The sequence below is a fragment of the Prenolepis imparis genome, unplaced genomic scaffold (assembly GCF_030444845.1).
Source record: "Prenolepis imparis isolate NDT839.2.m4 unplaced genomic scaffold, iyPreImpa1.0 SCAF_1, whole genome shotgun sequence".
Taxonomy (NCBI): Eukaryota; Metazoa; Arthropoda; class Insecta; order Hymenoptera; family Formicidae; genus Prenolepis; species Prenolepis imparis.
In genome coordinates this window covers 20,357,181-20,372,503 of record NW_028141159.1, presented here as the reverse complement: position 1 = coordinate 20,372,503, position 15,323 = coordinate 20,357,181, and the positions used below count along the sequence as shown (strand labels likewise).

The 15,323-nt window shown below is 41.5% G+C and overlaps 1 protein-coding gene across 1 annotated transcript in view; it reads left to right on the top strand.

Moving 5' to 3' along the window:
- The window catches only part of LOC145935602 (uncharacterized), a 177,090-nt gene that overhangs the window by 157,344 nt on the left and 4,423 nt on the right, over positions 1 to 15,323 (top strand). The window lies entirely within an intron of this gene.

Below are 15,323 nucleotides of genomic sequence, written 5' to 3'. Positions count from 1 at the left end.
AATCAAAAATTGATTACGCAGAATTGTATAAAAAATTTTTAGTTTTCCTAGACAACGTGCAAATGTAAAATCCAAATGATAAAATTAATTGCTATTATAATATCGATAAGATAAGTCGGGTTTATTTTTAGATATGACATATATTAAATACATCAAGAAATATATTTATTGTTATGCATTAAAAATTTTCTCGTATGCATTTACTTTTAAATTTATAGTGTTTATTAGTCGTTGAGAGATAAAAATTCGCCACTTGCGTTTGCAAAAATGTATACATATATACACGTAGGACGGCAAAGAGGGAGGAGAAGAAAAAAAAAGTAGATAAACACCTACCGACACTTGTACTTGGAATCTCACGCCGTTACATCTGGGAAATGGATATTGCGATGCGTTAAAAATGTCGTCACGAGCGCGCGTAAGACCGACCACGAACGTTGGTGCCGTTAAGTAATACCCTACTTTACGCGAAAAAGAAGAGAGGATCTCCTCGCTCTTATATAGGGCGAGTCCTGTAGCTATACCCGTTTATTCGTGTTCTCTCGGCGCGCTCGTCGAAGACTGCGGCAGGGCCTAATTTAATTAGCCCCTAAACGCGGCTTGTCCCGGAAGGGGACTTTCTCGTATCTAAAATTATCCGCTCTCGCGACGAGCCTTTCGTGCTAAAGCGATTTATTGTTATTACCATCGGCGAGGCGTAAGTTCTCGATTCTCAAATTGATCCGCGCATCCGGAATGCGGATTAACGCGATTTCGCGGGGACTTCGGGAATTATGCACGAGATCTTACCCTCGCACGATCTTCTACTTCCCTCCCTTTTATCTTTCTTTCTCTCTCTCTCGCTCTCTGTCTCGTCTTCTCCATTCCTGCAACACCTCCTATAAAATCGGTCCCCTTTCGGAACTACCAGTGCAACGGTCCGTTCTCCATGCGTTCCGATCGAGGATCAATTTAGGTGTCAGGCGTCCATGTGTCACTTAGACGTTTTCACCGCCGTCCGAATAATTCATGCTACCCTTTGGGTATGCTGGTATAAACCCTCGCACGAAAAGCGCGCGAGTGAAAGAGAGAGCGAGAGAAAAAGAGGGGAAAGGGAGGGGAGGGAAGAAGGGTGAAGCGAGAGACGTGGAAAAAGGTGGAATGTACAAGAAAAACGCGGGTTGACCGTTCGCCGACGGCAACTAGGGAGACGTGTTGACGTGAAAAACCAAGCGTACGCGCGTAGCCCTCGAGAAAGGCGGCATTCTTTATTCAAAACTCTCTGACTTTTATCACTGTTCGCATTTTTCGTAGCCGATTCGCGAGATTGCCGAGTGTCGGCGACGCGACGAAAGAAGAGCGAATAAGTTTTGAAGAAAATTAATCTGAAAAAAATGTATCTTACACACAGACAAAAGAAATTAATAAGAGATCGAGAAAGAGGCGATGTGTGATCTCTTTTTCTCGTTCACGTGCAACGAGAGCAAAGAGAATCAATCAAGAGACAGTCCGGCAGATCGGAGATTGGTCCCCGATGCCTCGGAAAACCATGCCATGTCGTTACGCGTTTAAATAATCGTCGGGAACAGTCGCATCAACCCCTGTCACCGTCCGAGTAGTTTCGCATTACGCAGACAGAATATTTATCTCGTAACGGAGCGGAGGCAACGCTAAATAATTGATCGGGGCGGAAGGAGGGTGGGGACCGATGCACCGAGAGTCTCGCTCTATAGAAGGGAAAGGGGTGGAAAGCATCCGAGAAGCGATTCCCAGCAATTGGTCGGGGAATGGAAGAGCGACAAGCGATCCGCGAGTCGGCTTTCCTAGGTAAGGAAATTATTGCTCGTGAGCTTGATTATATTTTCTCTCAATGACGACGTAACTTTTTCGGTGACGTAACGCGATTCGTTAAAAAGCATTCACCATCAATAATTTCCAATCATTTTCCGCGCGGGAGAAAAACACATCTTCATATAATTACGACGCCATTGCGGTATCTTGGTGCGGTAATGGCTCCATTAACCGATTGCCAATGCAGTGTATGACAGTGCAATCGGAGAAAACGCGTGCGAGACGTCGCACATCTAACGGGTGGTTGTTAACGATTATAAGCGATTTACGAGAGACCACGGAGGGGGCTCGATTCGGCTGTCTTCTCCCGCCCCCTTGACTGTTCTCGCCGATATAATCAGGGAGAACGCTCTCTCTTTCTCTCTCTTTCTCTCATACATTCTCTATTCGCGGCCTACGCGCGGAACGTGATATGAAACAGAGACATCAATTTCGTTACGGCGCGCCCATGTGACCGCGCGACACCTACCCACCTACACGCCGTGCCCCAAATTGTTACGATCCACCGACCCGTTCCCCGGGGAACTGGCTCGTGCGACCGTGCTGCGGGGGGTCCGATGCACCCCTCGATTCCGGGGTCTTTCGCGCGCGAGGGATCCTAGTCTGTGAGTTAAGGAAGGTGCGAGGGGTGCACTTGCAGCCGTTTCGAGTGCCTGCAATTTTACGCTCGTATCTTAATATCAATTAAATAAGGAGTGAATATAGAATTTTATTGAATCTCAGATATGTAATCGCAGTACGCGATAATAAGTAAAAAAGTATGACAAAAAATGAGAAATAGACATGCAGAAAATCTTCATTTTATTAATGCAATATGAGCCTCGCACCCCTTCTGAGATGAATCTTTGGCTACGACCCAAGGGAGGACAAACGTGTCTCGATGATTGGCCTGTTGTGAAATCGTACACCGTGTATCGAAGGGTCCATATGCGCGGAAGCAAGTGTCGCCCGTTCGTTTATTATCAAAAGATCAAATGTAAATTTCGGTTGCCACGGATCTCCATTACAGGTCGATTACACAGGTTGATACGCGGCATTTAACGTATCGTACAATCGACGACGATGATCGAAGATTTTTCGCGAGATGGGAGAAATGGCGGGGATGCACTTGCGCGAGCGAGAAGGGAGAATAAAATTTAAACGCCTACAATTTAATTTTCGCTGGCAAGCAATTTGTGCATCGAATTCGCATCGTAGAAATAGCGGACATTATACACGGATAATTTAATACACGATATCCTTGCGCGTGCATCGCTAAGGACGAGAGAGAGACTCCCCATGCTTTAAATAAATTTTTTCGGCTTTATAGATGATTCATTTTTAAGTTTACGCGATGGTCAAACGAGTGAATATGTATCAAATGTGTTCCTCTTTCGAGGATCCTCTTAGATGAGCAATATTTATAATACGAAATAATTTGGCGAAGCCGCGGTTTTTTCTTGCAACGGGCAATTTTTTTATTCTAAAATATGCACTACGTTCCTTGAAAACAATTCGCATGCTTGCCAGTCTCTACTTACACATTTATTTTTTTCTTATATTGGATTTATCAAAATAATATATAATCGTAGGATTCTATTCATAACTGCATTTGAAAGTATGGTAAGACAATCTGTCTGTGATATTCTTTACTGTTAAAAATACGAAAACGTTAAATCCGTTTTTCCTTGACAATGATTGATAATTCCTAAAAAAGCGATTGAAAAAAAGCGATTTTTTAAAATTGGAATTTAGGATAATTGCATTTAAATAATCGTTATCACGCGTATCGTAGTTCGAACGTCGTATATACATTGTGCGAATCGGCAAAATTAATTTCACTCGGCAAAACAGTGGATTGTAGAGAGTCGAACGAACCGATCGGGAGTCACTTTGGAGCAGCTTTATCTCCGCTAAAACATTCATGCGCGGGACAGTCACGGACACCGAAGCCGGAATGGAAAATCGACGTATCTCTCTGAATTACCCCGCGGTGTGCAGACTATACGGCGGACGGAACGAAACTTTCTGTCTCCCCACGGGGCTTCCCCGATTTCTGCCGCTCGCGGCTGCGGAACTTTAAACTTCGTGGCCGACCGAGAATTGCCCTGAAGGGGCCCTCGCTACGGAGATCCTAAGAGTTTGCGACGCGACTCGGTCGCCGAATATGTATCTGCAACATTCAGGGGGTAGAAAAGGGACGGGAGAGTGAGAGAAAAAAGTTTTGCCGCCACGGGGGGACATAGATTCGCGTCAATGTAAAGTCATCGTTGTCGCGAATCTCTCGCGGAATTTAAGTACCTTGCGTAAATCGTACATCGATACATCGATGTGTGTGTAAACTACAAAACGATTACAGAGCCAAAAAAAGTGATACGCTCTCTTAATCCATAAAAGAGGGGGAGGGTAATATCGTTGCGGAGCGCCGTCTGCCTAAAACATTCACGTCGGAGCGGAAAAGTTTTACGCGAGGAAAACAATAGTCCCATACGTCTTACGAGCACCTATATTCGCCCGTTGTTTCCATTGTTGCGGCTGCGATACCGAGGGGGTGGGAAGGAAGGGGCAAAGAGGGTCCGAGAGGGTTCCAGCGGAAGGTACATATGGCTGCGCAGGGGCGAAGGAGATGCGCAGAGGGTGGCTGGGCGAGGCGGAAAGGGAGAGGAAAAGAGGAGGGCGGTAACATCACATCGCCGCCGTTGCCGCCGCAACACCGCATATAAATATACCGGGCAAGTCGGCCAGAGTGAAACATTTATTTAGTACCAGGGGATTTTCCAAATGGAGGGAAAGCGGGTGCAGTAATTCGGCGGAGGCCACGATAACTCGGTTAGCCGGCAGACTTTCGATCTGTATTCTGTCTACCGAGGAGTTTATCACCGTGAGAGCGCATTCTCTCTCCCCCGACTCTTTCTCTCTCTCTCTCTCTCTCTTTCTCTCGCCTTTATATATGTTATTCTGGACCGCCCCCTCCCGTTGTTATTGTTATTGTCGGAGTTTTCGTTTCTCCTCTATCCGCCCTCTCAAGGATCGGATCGCGTGCCACGTGTCGATTTTTTCCTACGCGCGTTCGCTATATTTCCGATCGTACCTAAGCATCAGCTTAATTAATAGATGGACAATTAATGGATAGATCAAGAATCACGTAGTAATAGAATTTTACCAGATATTTCAATTTCAAATGCAAAATTCAATAACAAGTTTGCGCGAAATCTGCTCGTGTCTCGGGCATTTTTTGGTCCTGAGATCAAACAAAGTTCCGGAGAGAGGCTTAGCCTCTCATCTCTCGTGAAATATTCCTCCCCGAGAATTACTACCTAATTCATTTCTTCATGATTTTTTGATTGATTAAGAGGAACTCCGAGCTGAGACGGGTAGAACGTCGCGAGGAGATAAAAGAATGCTTAATTTCCGCTGGCAAGGCGGGCGGCTATAAGAGTCGAGCAACTGTTTACAATTTTTTTCAATCATTATATGATACTCGTTCGACCGATCGAGATAATAATTACATGGTATCTCCGAAAAGAGATGTCGTTGTCGAGAAAGTTACTTTTAAATAAATAATTAAGTAGAAGAAAATGATATAAAATTGAAAAGTGAAGGCTCTTAAAATTAATGACGCTTTTCGTGAAAAATTTGTGGATACACGCTGTAGTTTTCAATTCCGCCGCCATCTATATTCTTCGCTGCTTTATTTTACTATTAACGTCACGGGATTCGGGGATCATACATTGTCGGCTAACTCATTTACATTTTGAACGAGATTAAGAAGCGCGTAAATATTATACTCAGCCGGCGTTATGGCACGGCGCGATTAAATACTCGTTGCTTTCGAGGTACGATGAAATTAATCCGTTACGGTGTGGATTTATACTCTCGGCGTTACCGTCTCGCGAATGTCTTCATCTAAATCATCGCCCAAAAGTCTCATTGGCGTTCCGCGAATTGAGAGTTAACTAATTAATTAATTAAATCTTTAATTGGCACGGAACATTTCTACGCAGTTAGCGCTAATTCCAATTTAATGGAATATCAAGTCGACGCGGAGTGGCCCTAACTTCGTTTTACATTGCCCCGTAAAAAAAAAGTTTCACAATAGCGTACGTCAGTCACTCGTAAGATGAAGGAAATAAAAAGATGAGAAGGAGGAGAGATAATTTACTTTCACGTCGCATCTCGTGCCTTAGTTAAAATTATTATTATAGAATTCACGATATATAATTTAACTTTGCTTTTTAAACGTGTTTCACGTTTATCCTCGAGAAAAAAATGTAATAAAATTCTCGGACTTACGTACTACTATTTAACATACATTTTTCTCCTCGGTTCAATTCTCGATTAAATTGGCTCTTGATACAGAAGCGTTTAAAAAACACGTGCCGGCGCGGCCAACGATCTCGTCATAGGAGGGTGAAATGTCGGGAGATACAGTAGGATCGTGTGCGGGGCGAAGGAACGTGCCCGAGACTTAATAGAAATACAATAGAGTACATTGAGAGGGTGGCCGCCCTCCCCAGGCAGCAGTTTGGCTCGCAAGATAAATCAAACTCCAATACGCTAAGTGGTTACGGATGACGTAAACCAGACTTCTGTGCATTCCGGGCTACGACCGCGCGTCCCGAGATTAAATTGTATTTAATTTCGAGCTCCATGAAATTCAGCCGAGGACAAGTCGCCGCGTTTCCCTTTAAACGAAAAATCGGATTAACGATAGATACGATATCTCGCGACATTTTCGCTTCGATCGGGAGATACACCCCCGTAAACATAAGATTCGTATTCCTATGAAAAATATTATTTCACTATATGTTTATATATTGCAAATTTCGCGAATAGTTGAGAAACAAATAAATTTGATTAATATTCCGTAGCATTATTTTTCTAAATCGATTAAAGAAATAATTTTGCGCCTCTATAAATATATTATTTTTATTAAAAACTCTATTAATTCCACGTTCACTGATTAATATCGATCGATAATACCCTATGACTTATTAATGATCTAGATCTAGAAATAACAAAGCATTCGCTTTAAGAGATGACGGCACATGAGATAAGGGAAACTTTAACCAGACTTTTCGTTCAAAGCCATCCGGGATTTTCAGGTGGCGGCCATGTTTTCATTATACCGTGCTATGTCCGGTGCTCGATCACGTTGTCTCTTACAAATTTCTCTCTCGTTCTCTCGCTGTCTCTCTTTCTCTCGGTCTATCCATCCCGGACCCTTTTCCACCCCTTCCCACCCCCTGCTTTCTCCAACCGCTCGAGTGTGGCTGTTCCAGCTTTTGCAAAAGCAGTGATATTTCAACAGCTGCGCCGTTCTCGGCGTTGGACCTCGCCTCAGTCAACGAGAACTCTAATTTCATTATAGCAGGTCTCTTGGGTCAAAAACAGGGCCGTAGTAACTGCGTCACGAGAGACAACGTGGTCGCGCGCACGTGGTCTGTATTTGCGATTTTTCGAAGCGCGAAATTCGTTTTCAATGTTATTTGTTTTCTCTCTGTTTTACATATCAATATAGATATATACAAATATTTAAATTATTCGAAAACGTAATAATACTTTTACTTTTACTTACGCGGTCTTTACCGATCGAAAAAATTGTACGTCGCTATTAGAATTTTCTCCATCAACTTTAACCCCGGAGTTGTTTCGACATAATATCCTATCACGGTAATCGCAGTACATCGTTCTCCATTTCTCCGTTAGCCTTTGCCCGGAATTGGTGTGATCAGCACGCATGATCGTAATGTTTCCTGCCGGTATCCGCGATACCTTATTGGCTAGTAAAACTGCCAATTGTCTCAAAAGCTCGGCCTCGGCCCAATAATGAGGGATTAAATATTAAGGGGCGTATCCTGCGTGAGGTCTCGCTCAATGTTCCTTTGTTTTACGGCGGTACGTGACCAGAAAGCGCAACATGGCGAGCCGAGCACCTAACGCGATTAGACCCCTAACGTTTCTTTTCTCCCGGCTGGAGAGCTATAAGCTTCGGGAGGACGCGGTCGTCCGAGATTGGATGCGATACCACCGCGGCCACTGGAGAGAGAGAAGATTTTAAGGCTATTCTTTCGCGAAGAAAGAAATCAACTTTAATGCATACCGCTCGCGTCGTACAAATGATTAATCCGAAATCGGTCGCATCACTGTAAATGGATATTTAGTTGGCGGATGGATGGTCTTCGTCCCTTTATACCACCCTCGTAATTACCAAGTCTTCTCTCGGCTAAGAACTTGGCGAGATTCAGTCAGATTATTCTTATGTCGCAAAAATTATCGCCTTTCAATTATATAGATTTCTCTCTTCCTTTCTTTCTTTTTTATAACATATTTCTCTTATTTATAAATGACATATATAGTATATATTTAGGGAGAGAGAGAGGGAGAGCGCTTTACATTGTATATTTTATTTTTGCAATTCGCGGGAGAGAGAAGCAGATTTTATGCACGGAAAAAAATTGCGCAATAACTGTCGCAGGACATAGATATTTTTACCGCAAACGTCGGGTGTTTGTCACGTTCGTTTTAGGCGGAGTGCGATTCTCATGAAGAATGCAGAGTCGACAAGGATACCGGCTCATTCGTATTAGGCCAACAATGGAGGCGCACCAACGAGAACTTTTAAATGTTTCACGAATTCGTCGTGTCGACATCGATTTTCAGGAGTCGCGCGCAAAGAAGCAACCCGAAGAGTGAAACGTTGCTGTGCGTAAAATAATTCGCATAAGAATTTATCGACAAAGAGAGACATTCATTCCTTGATAAAACTTTTAATTTTACTTTGTGTCCCGAAAAAATTATACTTTCTTTTTCTGCCAAAGTTTTACTAACAGTTTTGATTTTTTATGTTAAAAAGAAGCTTAACAAGTCTCTCGTTTTTCTTAATTTAAAAAAATAAAAGAGGTAGATAAGAAATTTAAAGGAGGAGAATGAGAGGGAAAGAGTTGTATATACATCACAGCATCTGAAAGATATAAACATGTATCTCGCAATTTCCGTATCCTTAGTGAATAATAATCGAGAAATGAGATATTAATCGTTTTTTTCACACAAATCTCATCAGGAACTCCGGCCCGATTCAATCTCGTTCGATGGAACGGCGCCGCAGTTATTCCGGATGGAAGCACCGGTGTGTGCCGGCCGTCAAAAAGCGAACAAACAAACCGGAGGGATTTAATAGGTACGCGCAACTAGCCCGCGATTACGCGCGGACCGCGTATATAAAGAAACTAATGGGCATGCCCGATGTTCTTGTGTGGACTCACAAATTGCCCGCGCGGATATAGTGATACACAGCTGAAGGTCCATCTCGTAATATCATATCATGCGATCGCAATCGGCCATAATTAACGCTGTGTTATTCTGCATAATTTGTTAGGAGGCTTGCGCGCGCGGTCGAGATCGTGCACTGGCAATAAATAGGTATTACAATTGCCATCGACGAGAAAGAAAGGGATTATACGCGAAATGCAGCTGCATGCGTCTTTCGACATTGTTACCTTTGTACTCAATTTGCTCGTTCATACGTTCTTATTCAATTTCATTACCCGCCTTATTTTTGCATTTTTATTACATCCTTATCTCACGTTGGAATTTTTATGAAGGTTTTTCAATTTTTTCATATCTTTTTAAATAAATCAATAAATAAAAGAAAGTTCTCTCTCTTTCTTTGATGTAAATGTACATATAGAATCAAGAGTGGTGAGCAAAAAAAAAATATAATTATTATGTAAGTTATTACTTTATTGAATTATATAAATAATTAATGTAAGTATCTTCACACTAGAAAATTTTATTTGAAATATTTAGTTGATGTTACGAGTCAGAAATATATATGTAGAATATTTCAACATGTTTCATTAAAAACTTCAAGAGTCATCAAATGAAATAATTATTTCTCTCATTATACGAATAGTAAAAAATGTGGATACTATTTTAATATAATTTTGTGTTCTTTCGGTTTTTCTTTTTATTAATTTCATTTCTTAGATTCGTTTTTGTTTATGTTTGTAAATCATGTGTGTTAGTCGTTTTCGTAAATTAGTATTAAATTGATATTAATTACTTAATTATTTTTGTTACTGTATAATATTTAAAATAATATTTCAAATATTATGCAAAACTCTTTAACATTTTTTACATATTTAACATTTTTTCATATCTATTATTCTTAAAAAATAAATTTTTAAGTAATATTTTATTAAACAAAACTATTTAAATAATTAATTTCAAGAATCCGCGATCGAAATATGCCACTGAAATGACTTTATTGCGTATCAAAGAATTCACTTACGCGTCTAGTATAACAGATAATTGCAAATGATGTATTTTCAATTCCTATCGCCATCGATACGTGAAATGCCATTTGATTCGATTCAATCTATCAGGCAAAATAAAAAAAAAACAAATATGCACGTGCATTTAACGAAGATATTTCCTCCAATGCGCGCGATGAATCTCTCAAGAAAACAAATAATTTAAACCTGAGAGAGAAATATTTCTTTTAATACGTAAATTATAGACGAGTAATGGAAAATGACGTATACACGCGTGCAACGTGCCAACAATATTTCTCATATTTCCCTTATAATGTGCGAATCAATTTTATTGCCAATGCAACACTCGGAAACGCTATACCTATGTGCGATAAATAAATCTCAGTCCGCGTGATTCTTCGAGTTTCACGTTGACATAAATCAAGAATGCGGACCTTCAAAAACAAAACGATGATACAGAACTAATGCTCGGTGTTTTATTGCCATCGATATTATACTATCGATATCGATTTATGAAAGTACATATACGCTCGTTTTTCGGTACCTATTACTAGCTATTTTTATTCCTGCGAGTCTTGAATTAAGAGAGCGTGCTCGATGAAACTTTAACTAAGAAACTGCATGGACAAGTAGAGTATTACGAAACTCGATTGGCGCGAGATTAAAAAGTCTCGTAATCCGCTGCAACAGCATCACGGCACATCGCATCGATGTACAAAGTATCGTACAAACGAGGCGCGCAAAACGATGCTGCAGCGACGGGGAGGAAGAAAGGGATACGCGAGCTTTCGCGCGCTCCGCGTTCAGAGGGAAAAAAAAGATCCCCCGGGCGCGCGCACGAAAGGGGATGCGTGGGCAGGGGTTGCAAACGCGTAAGAACGAGCGAGAAAGCTGGAATGAAACGAGCTGGGAGCGGAAGAGAGAGAGAGAAAGAGGGAATGCAAGAGGGAAAATAAGAGAGACAGGGAGAGAATATTAAGCTAGAAACTCATTACGCGCTCGCTCCGCCTCTGCTGTTCGACGAAGCAGCGGCCAATCGGATACTGCCGGATCGTAATCGCGCCGGTGCACGGTTTAATCTCGGCATCGCGCCCAAGTATAGCACGGTGCCGGCGATGCACCGTGTTGCAAGTGCATGCTGCCAATATACAAGGTTTCTATAAAGTCTGTTGTCACCCTTATATTTCGCAAACGGCTCAAAATTATGAAAAACCGCGAAATACGCACCCCTTGGGAGGACATCCCTCCAGCTTTCTTAAAAGAGTAGCCCCTCGAAACATTCGTACACGTATTTCGCGGTTTTTCATAACTTTGAGCCGTTTGCGAAATATAAGGGTGACAACAGACTTTATAGAAATCCTGTATACATACGTACATATGCACGTACATATACACAGAGAGAATTTTCTCTTAGTTAGAATTTACCCTGAATCATGGTGATCGTGGGACAATATGGTATGGAAAGAATTTTATGAGAATTTCTCTGATTAATATTTATCACAATAAAAATAATAATATCAATGCAGTTTAGTAAAATTTTATTGTGATAGATATTATTATTTTTATTGTGATAAAAATATTTAAAAAATTCTCATAAAATTCTTTCCATACCATATTGTCCCACGATTACCATAATTTTCAGGGTAAATTCTAAGAGAAAATTCTCTTAGTGTAGGTATAAGCGCATATATACGGCCAATGCGCCGCTGTTGTGTTAAGACGTGCATCCATCGTCGCGAGCTGCATCATACGAGGTCGCAGCGAGATCCTTCGCGCGCATCTAAGCTCCTTTTGGTCTAAAGTTACGATGTAATTCTCCGGGTGTTAGAGAAATCGCAAAGCTCCGCGTAATTCGAGATTCTATAAGCCATAGTTTATATGTAATTGAACCTTCATATCCAAAAGAGAGAAAGAAAGATAGATTTTTAGAAAATAACAAAATTTTTTAATATTATCTATCTGATATTATCATAAAATAAAAGGACTTTATAGTACGTGTTTAAAACAAACCAATAAATTTGTCATTAATTGCATAATGCAAGCGCGAAAATCTCTTTACATCGCTCTTTATTTATCGTCGGTGAAAATACATGGCCGCGCTGCATCGGCGTTAAATAAAGGCTAATAAAAAAAAGCGCGAGAGAGCGGATTCGCGACGCATAGGGCGTTAATTTCATTGCCAGTTTGGTCCGGCAAAATATCCGACGTCACGTAAATGTGTATACGATCGAATGCATTGTGTGTCGCATCGATAACCGCGCTTTCGCGCGAAAATATACGAGGAGAGGACATGCAAAAACAGCCGCCGCGCGCGAATGACAAAAAGAAATTTGGCCGCCAGTCATTCGGCCGCCGATGTTGTGTGTTCAGCGAATTACCTGAATAATTGAGATCGACCGATGTTCTCGCATTTGCACGGTCAGCAGCAGGACTGCCCTTGGATGGACACCGATTGTTTTTTTTTTTTTGTTTTTTTTTTTTCCGAAATGTCCGACGCGGCGCGCGCATTTTATGCGTCCTTTTCATTATACATTTATAAAAGCGATCGGAAATTTTACTCTCTCTCTTTCTCTCTTCTTTCTCTCCCTCTCTTTCCTTTTTTTTAACGGGGCTCAATTTCCCAGCCGTACGTCGAATCACACAATGACATCTCTCTAAATGTAAAATAAATATTCAACGCCGCTGGGAATAATTCAACAGCTATAAAAGTGGATACGCGTTTGATAAAACGCCGTATGAAGAATTCACGGGGGGATTCGTAACACTGCAATTGCAAATGCAACAACGCTTACATTCGCATCAAAAAATATCCAGAAGAATATAACAAAGATATATATTCTTCTGCAGAGGGGCAGGTAAAAGATAGCGTTTAAGATAGAAAATAAAAATATTTACAAGATATTTCTTCCATTGGAATAATTAGTTTAAAATAATTATTTATTTATACGTCAATCAAAATCCTATTTGAACGTGCTCATCTCGCTGGTTTAAGGATGGCGAGATAAAAATAAATTTTTTATATAAATAAAACTATTTTTTTTTACTTGAAAAAAGTGCCCAGAACAGCTTCCTATATTTAATATGCATTTTTTTTCGCTTTGGTCTTAGCAAATGATGTTAAGAAAAATAAAATCGGATCATACATAGTATTTAAAAGAACGCAAAGTCGCGTAACAACGTAAAAGAGATACAGGGTGGTCGGCATGACATTGAGGGAAGGGGGCACGAAAGAAAGAGAGACCGAAAGGAGCTGTAAGAAAGAAAAAGAGATCGAGAGAAAAAGAGAAAGAGAATTGACTGAGGGAAGCTGGAGAGAGCGAGAAGAGAAGGAGGCGGGTGGAATAAAGGAGGGAGAAAAGGAGAGAAAGGGAAGGCACTCGTACACGTTGAAATTGCCCGGCCATTAACGATACTATGTTATTACGCTTGTCCTTTTTTGCTCCATGGCCTCCACTCGCGAACGCGCTCAAGCCGTCGTCGGCCATCTTGGAATATAGGATTGAGAAAGGAAAAGCGTGCAGGGGGAGGAACGAGAAAGAGAAAGAAAGAAAGAAAGAGAGAGACAGCGTTTTGTCTCTTCTCTCGTCGAGCCGATCGACTTCGATCTTCGTCGAATCGATCGATTAGCGCGAACCGCGAAACGACTTATATGCACGAGCGGAGTTTATTTCGGGAATTGAAACCGGTATAATTTTCGGTGAGGTCAATTTTTTTTCGGCGCGACACGTACCTGAAAACCTGATGTGTAACCTGACGTTCAATTATCACGTGTATATTGTTCGCGAATAAAATGAATCGAACGTATTTTAATTCGCCGAAAGTGTGCATCGTCGGGGTTTCGCGCCCTCTCTCCTTCCTCTCTCGGATTTATTTTTGCAAATTGCACGAGTCATTTGAATGTCGCGTATCGCGAGACGCGAGGGGATAAAGTAAATCTTTTTCTGCATTTCACTTTGCGCAACAATACGGAAAGGATTAACTGGTCTAGTGTCGGAGTCGAGACGTCATAGTCGGAGCAGCGAAAGGGAAAAAGCCGGTGATCAAGTGTTTGAGCGCCCTTTAGAGCGGCTCGTTTCTACATCGAGGATGGGAGAAAAGGAAGCAGAGAGAGAGAGAGAAAGAGAGAGGAGAGAGAAGAGAAGGCAACGGGGGAGAAGAACAAGGGTGGGGAAGATGGAGCTGCATTATTAGTCGTTACCTATAATCTCCACTCGGTCTCATCGATATCGATAGTCATTTCGCATCGACTTTTGACCTTACGTCGGAGAGACTGTAATCAATCGTAAATCGTGTCCAGCTCTTTTTTACGAAGCGTTTAAAGACAAAACGATCGCGACGTGGGCAACTATTACCCTGTTTCGTCCTCTCTTTTCTTCCTCTCATCCTCCCCTTTCCTTCCCCCTTTCCTCCCTCTTTCTCGTTCCGTTCTTTACAATCTCATCGCGTCGCGTTTCGCTATATGTATGTATTTGCGGTGCCAATTTCCCAAGACCGTCATTTGCCGGAGCATTAAATCGTTTTGGACTCCTATTCGGCACGACTGATCGTGACTTGTGACCCCGGTCGATTTCGTATGGAACAACCACAACGTCTCGGGGACTCTTCGCCGAGAGAGATATCTTTTGGTTGCGTTTGAATCCGAAAATGCATCAGCGATTTTTTTAGGCGAGAGTTTTTAGACGAGATTCTTCGCGAAAGAAAAAAAATTATCGATCGGATTTATTAAATATCAGAGCGATCGTGGAAAACGGAAAAACTCACATGCGATAAGATGCTCACGCAAAATCAAATCGAATTCCCGAATTAATCTTTTGAATCGAGAGCAAGGAACCTCGCGATTCTTACGCCCGCAAGTACCATCGGCTTTAAGCCCGTGTGTCGTAAACCTTACCGTTTTATTTGAATTTCAAATGCGACCGAAATCCACGCCGGTATCCAACAGCGGATCTTCTTTACGATACTCTACATTTATCTTGATGCTGCCCCCCGCTATAATTCGCGAGCATGGAGTAAGGAGTGTCACATGTTGCGAAATGTCAAGCCGAGTTCGGATATGAATAAATATAACATGAGGAAAGAGAGAAAATATTTATCGAATTAAGACGGAAAATGATACCGAGATACGTGTCCAATATCTTGACAAACATGACAAACACGTGCTATATTTGTCATTTAATATATGTAATAATACGATGTACTAAAAGTATTATATGTATTTGTCTCTCATATTTAAAAATA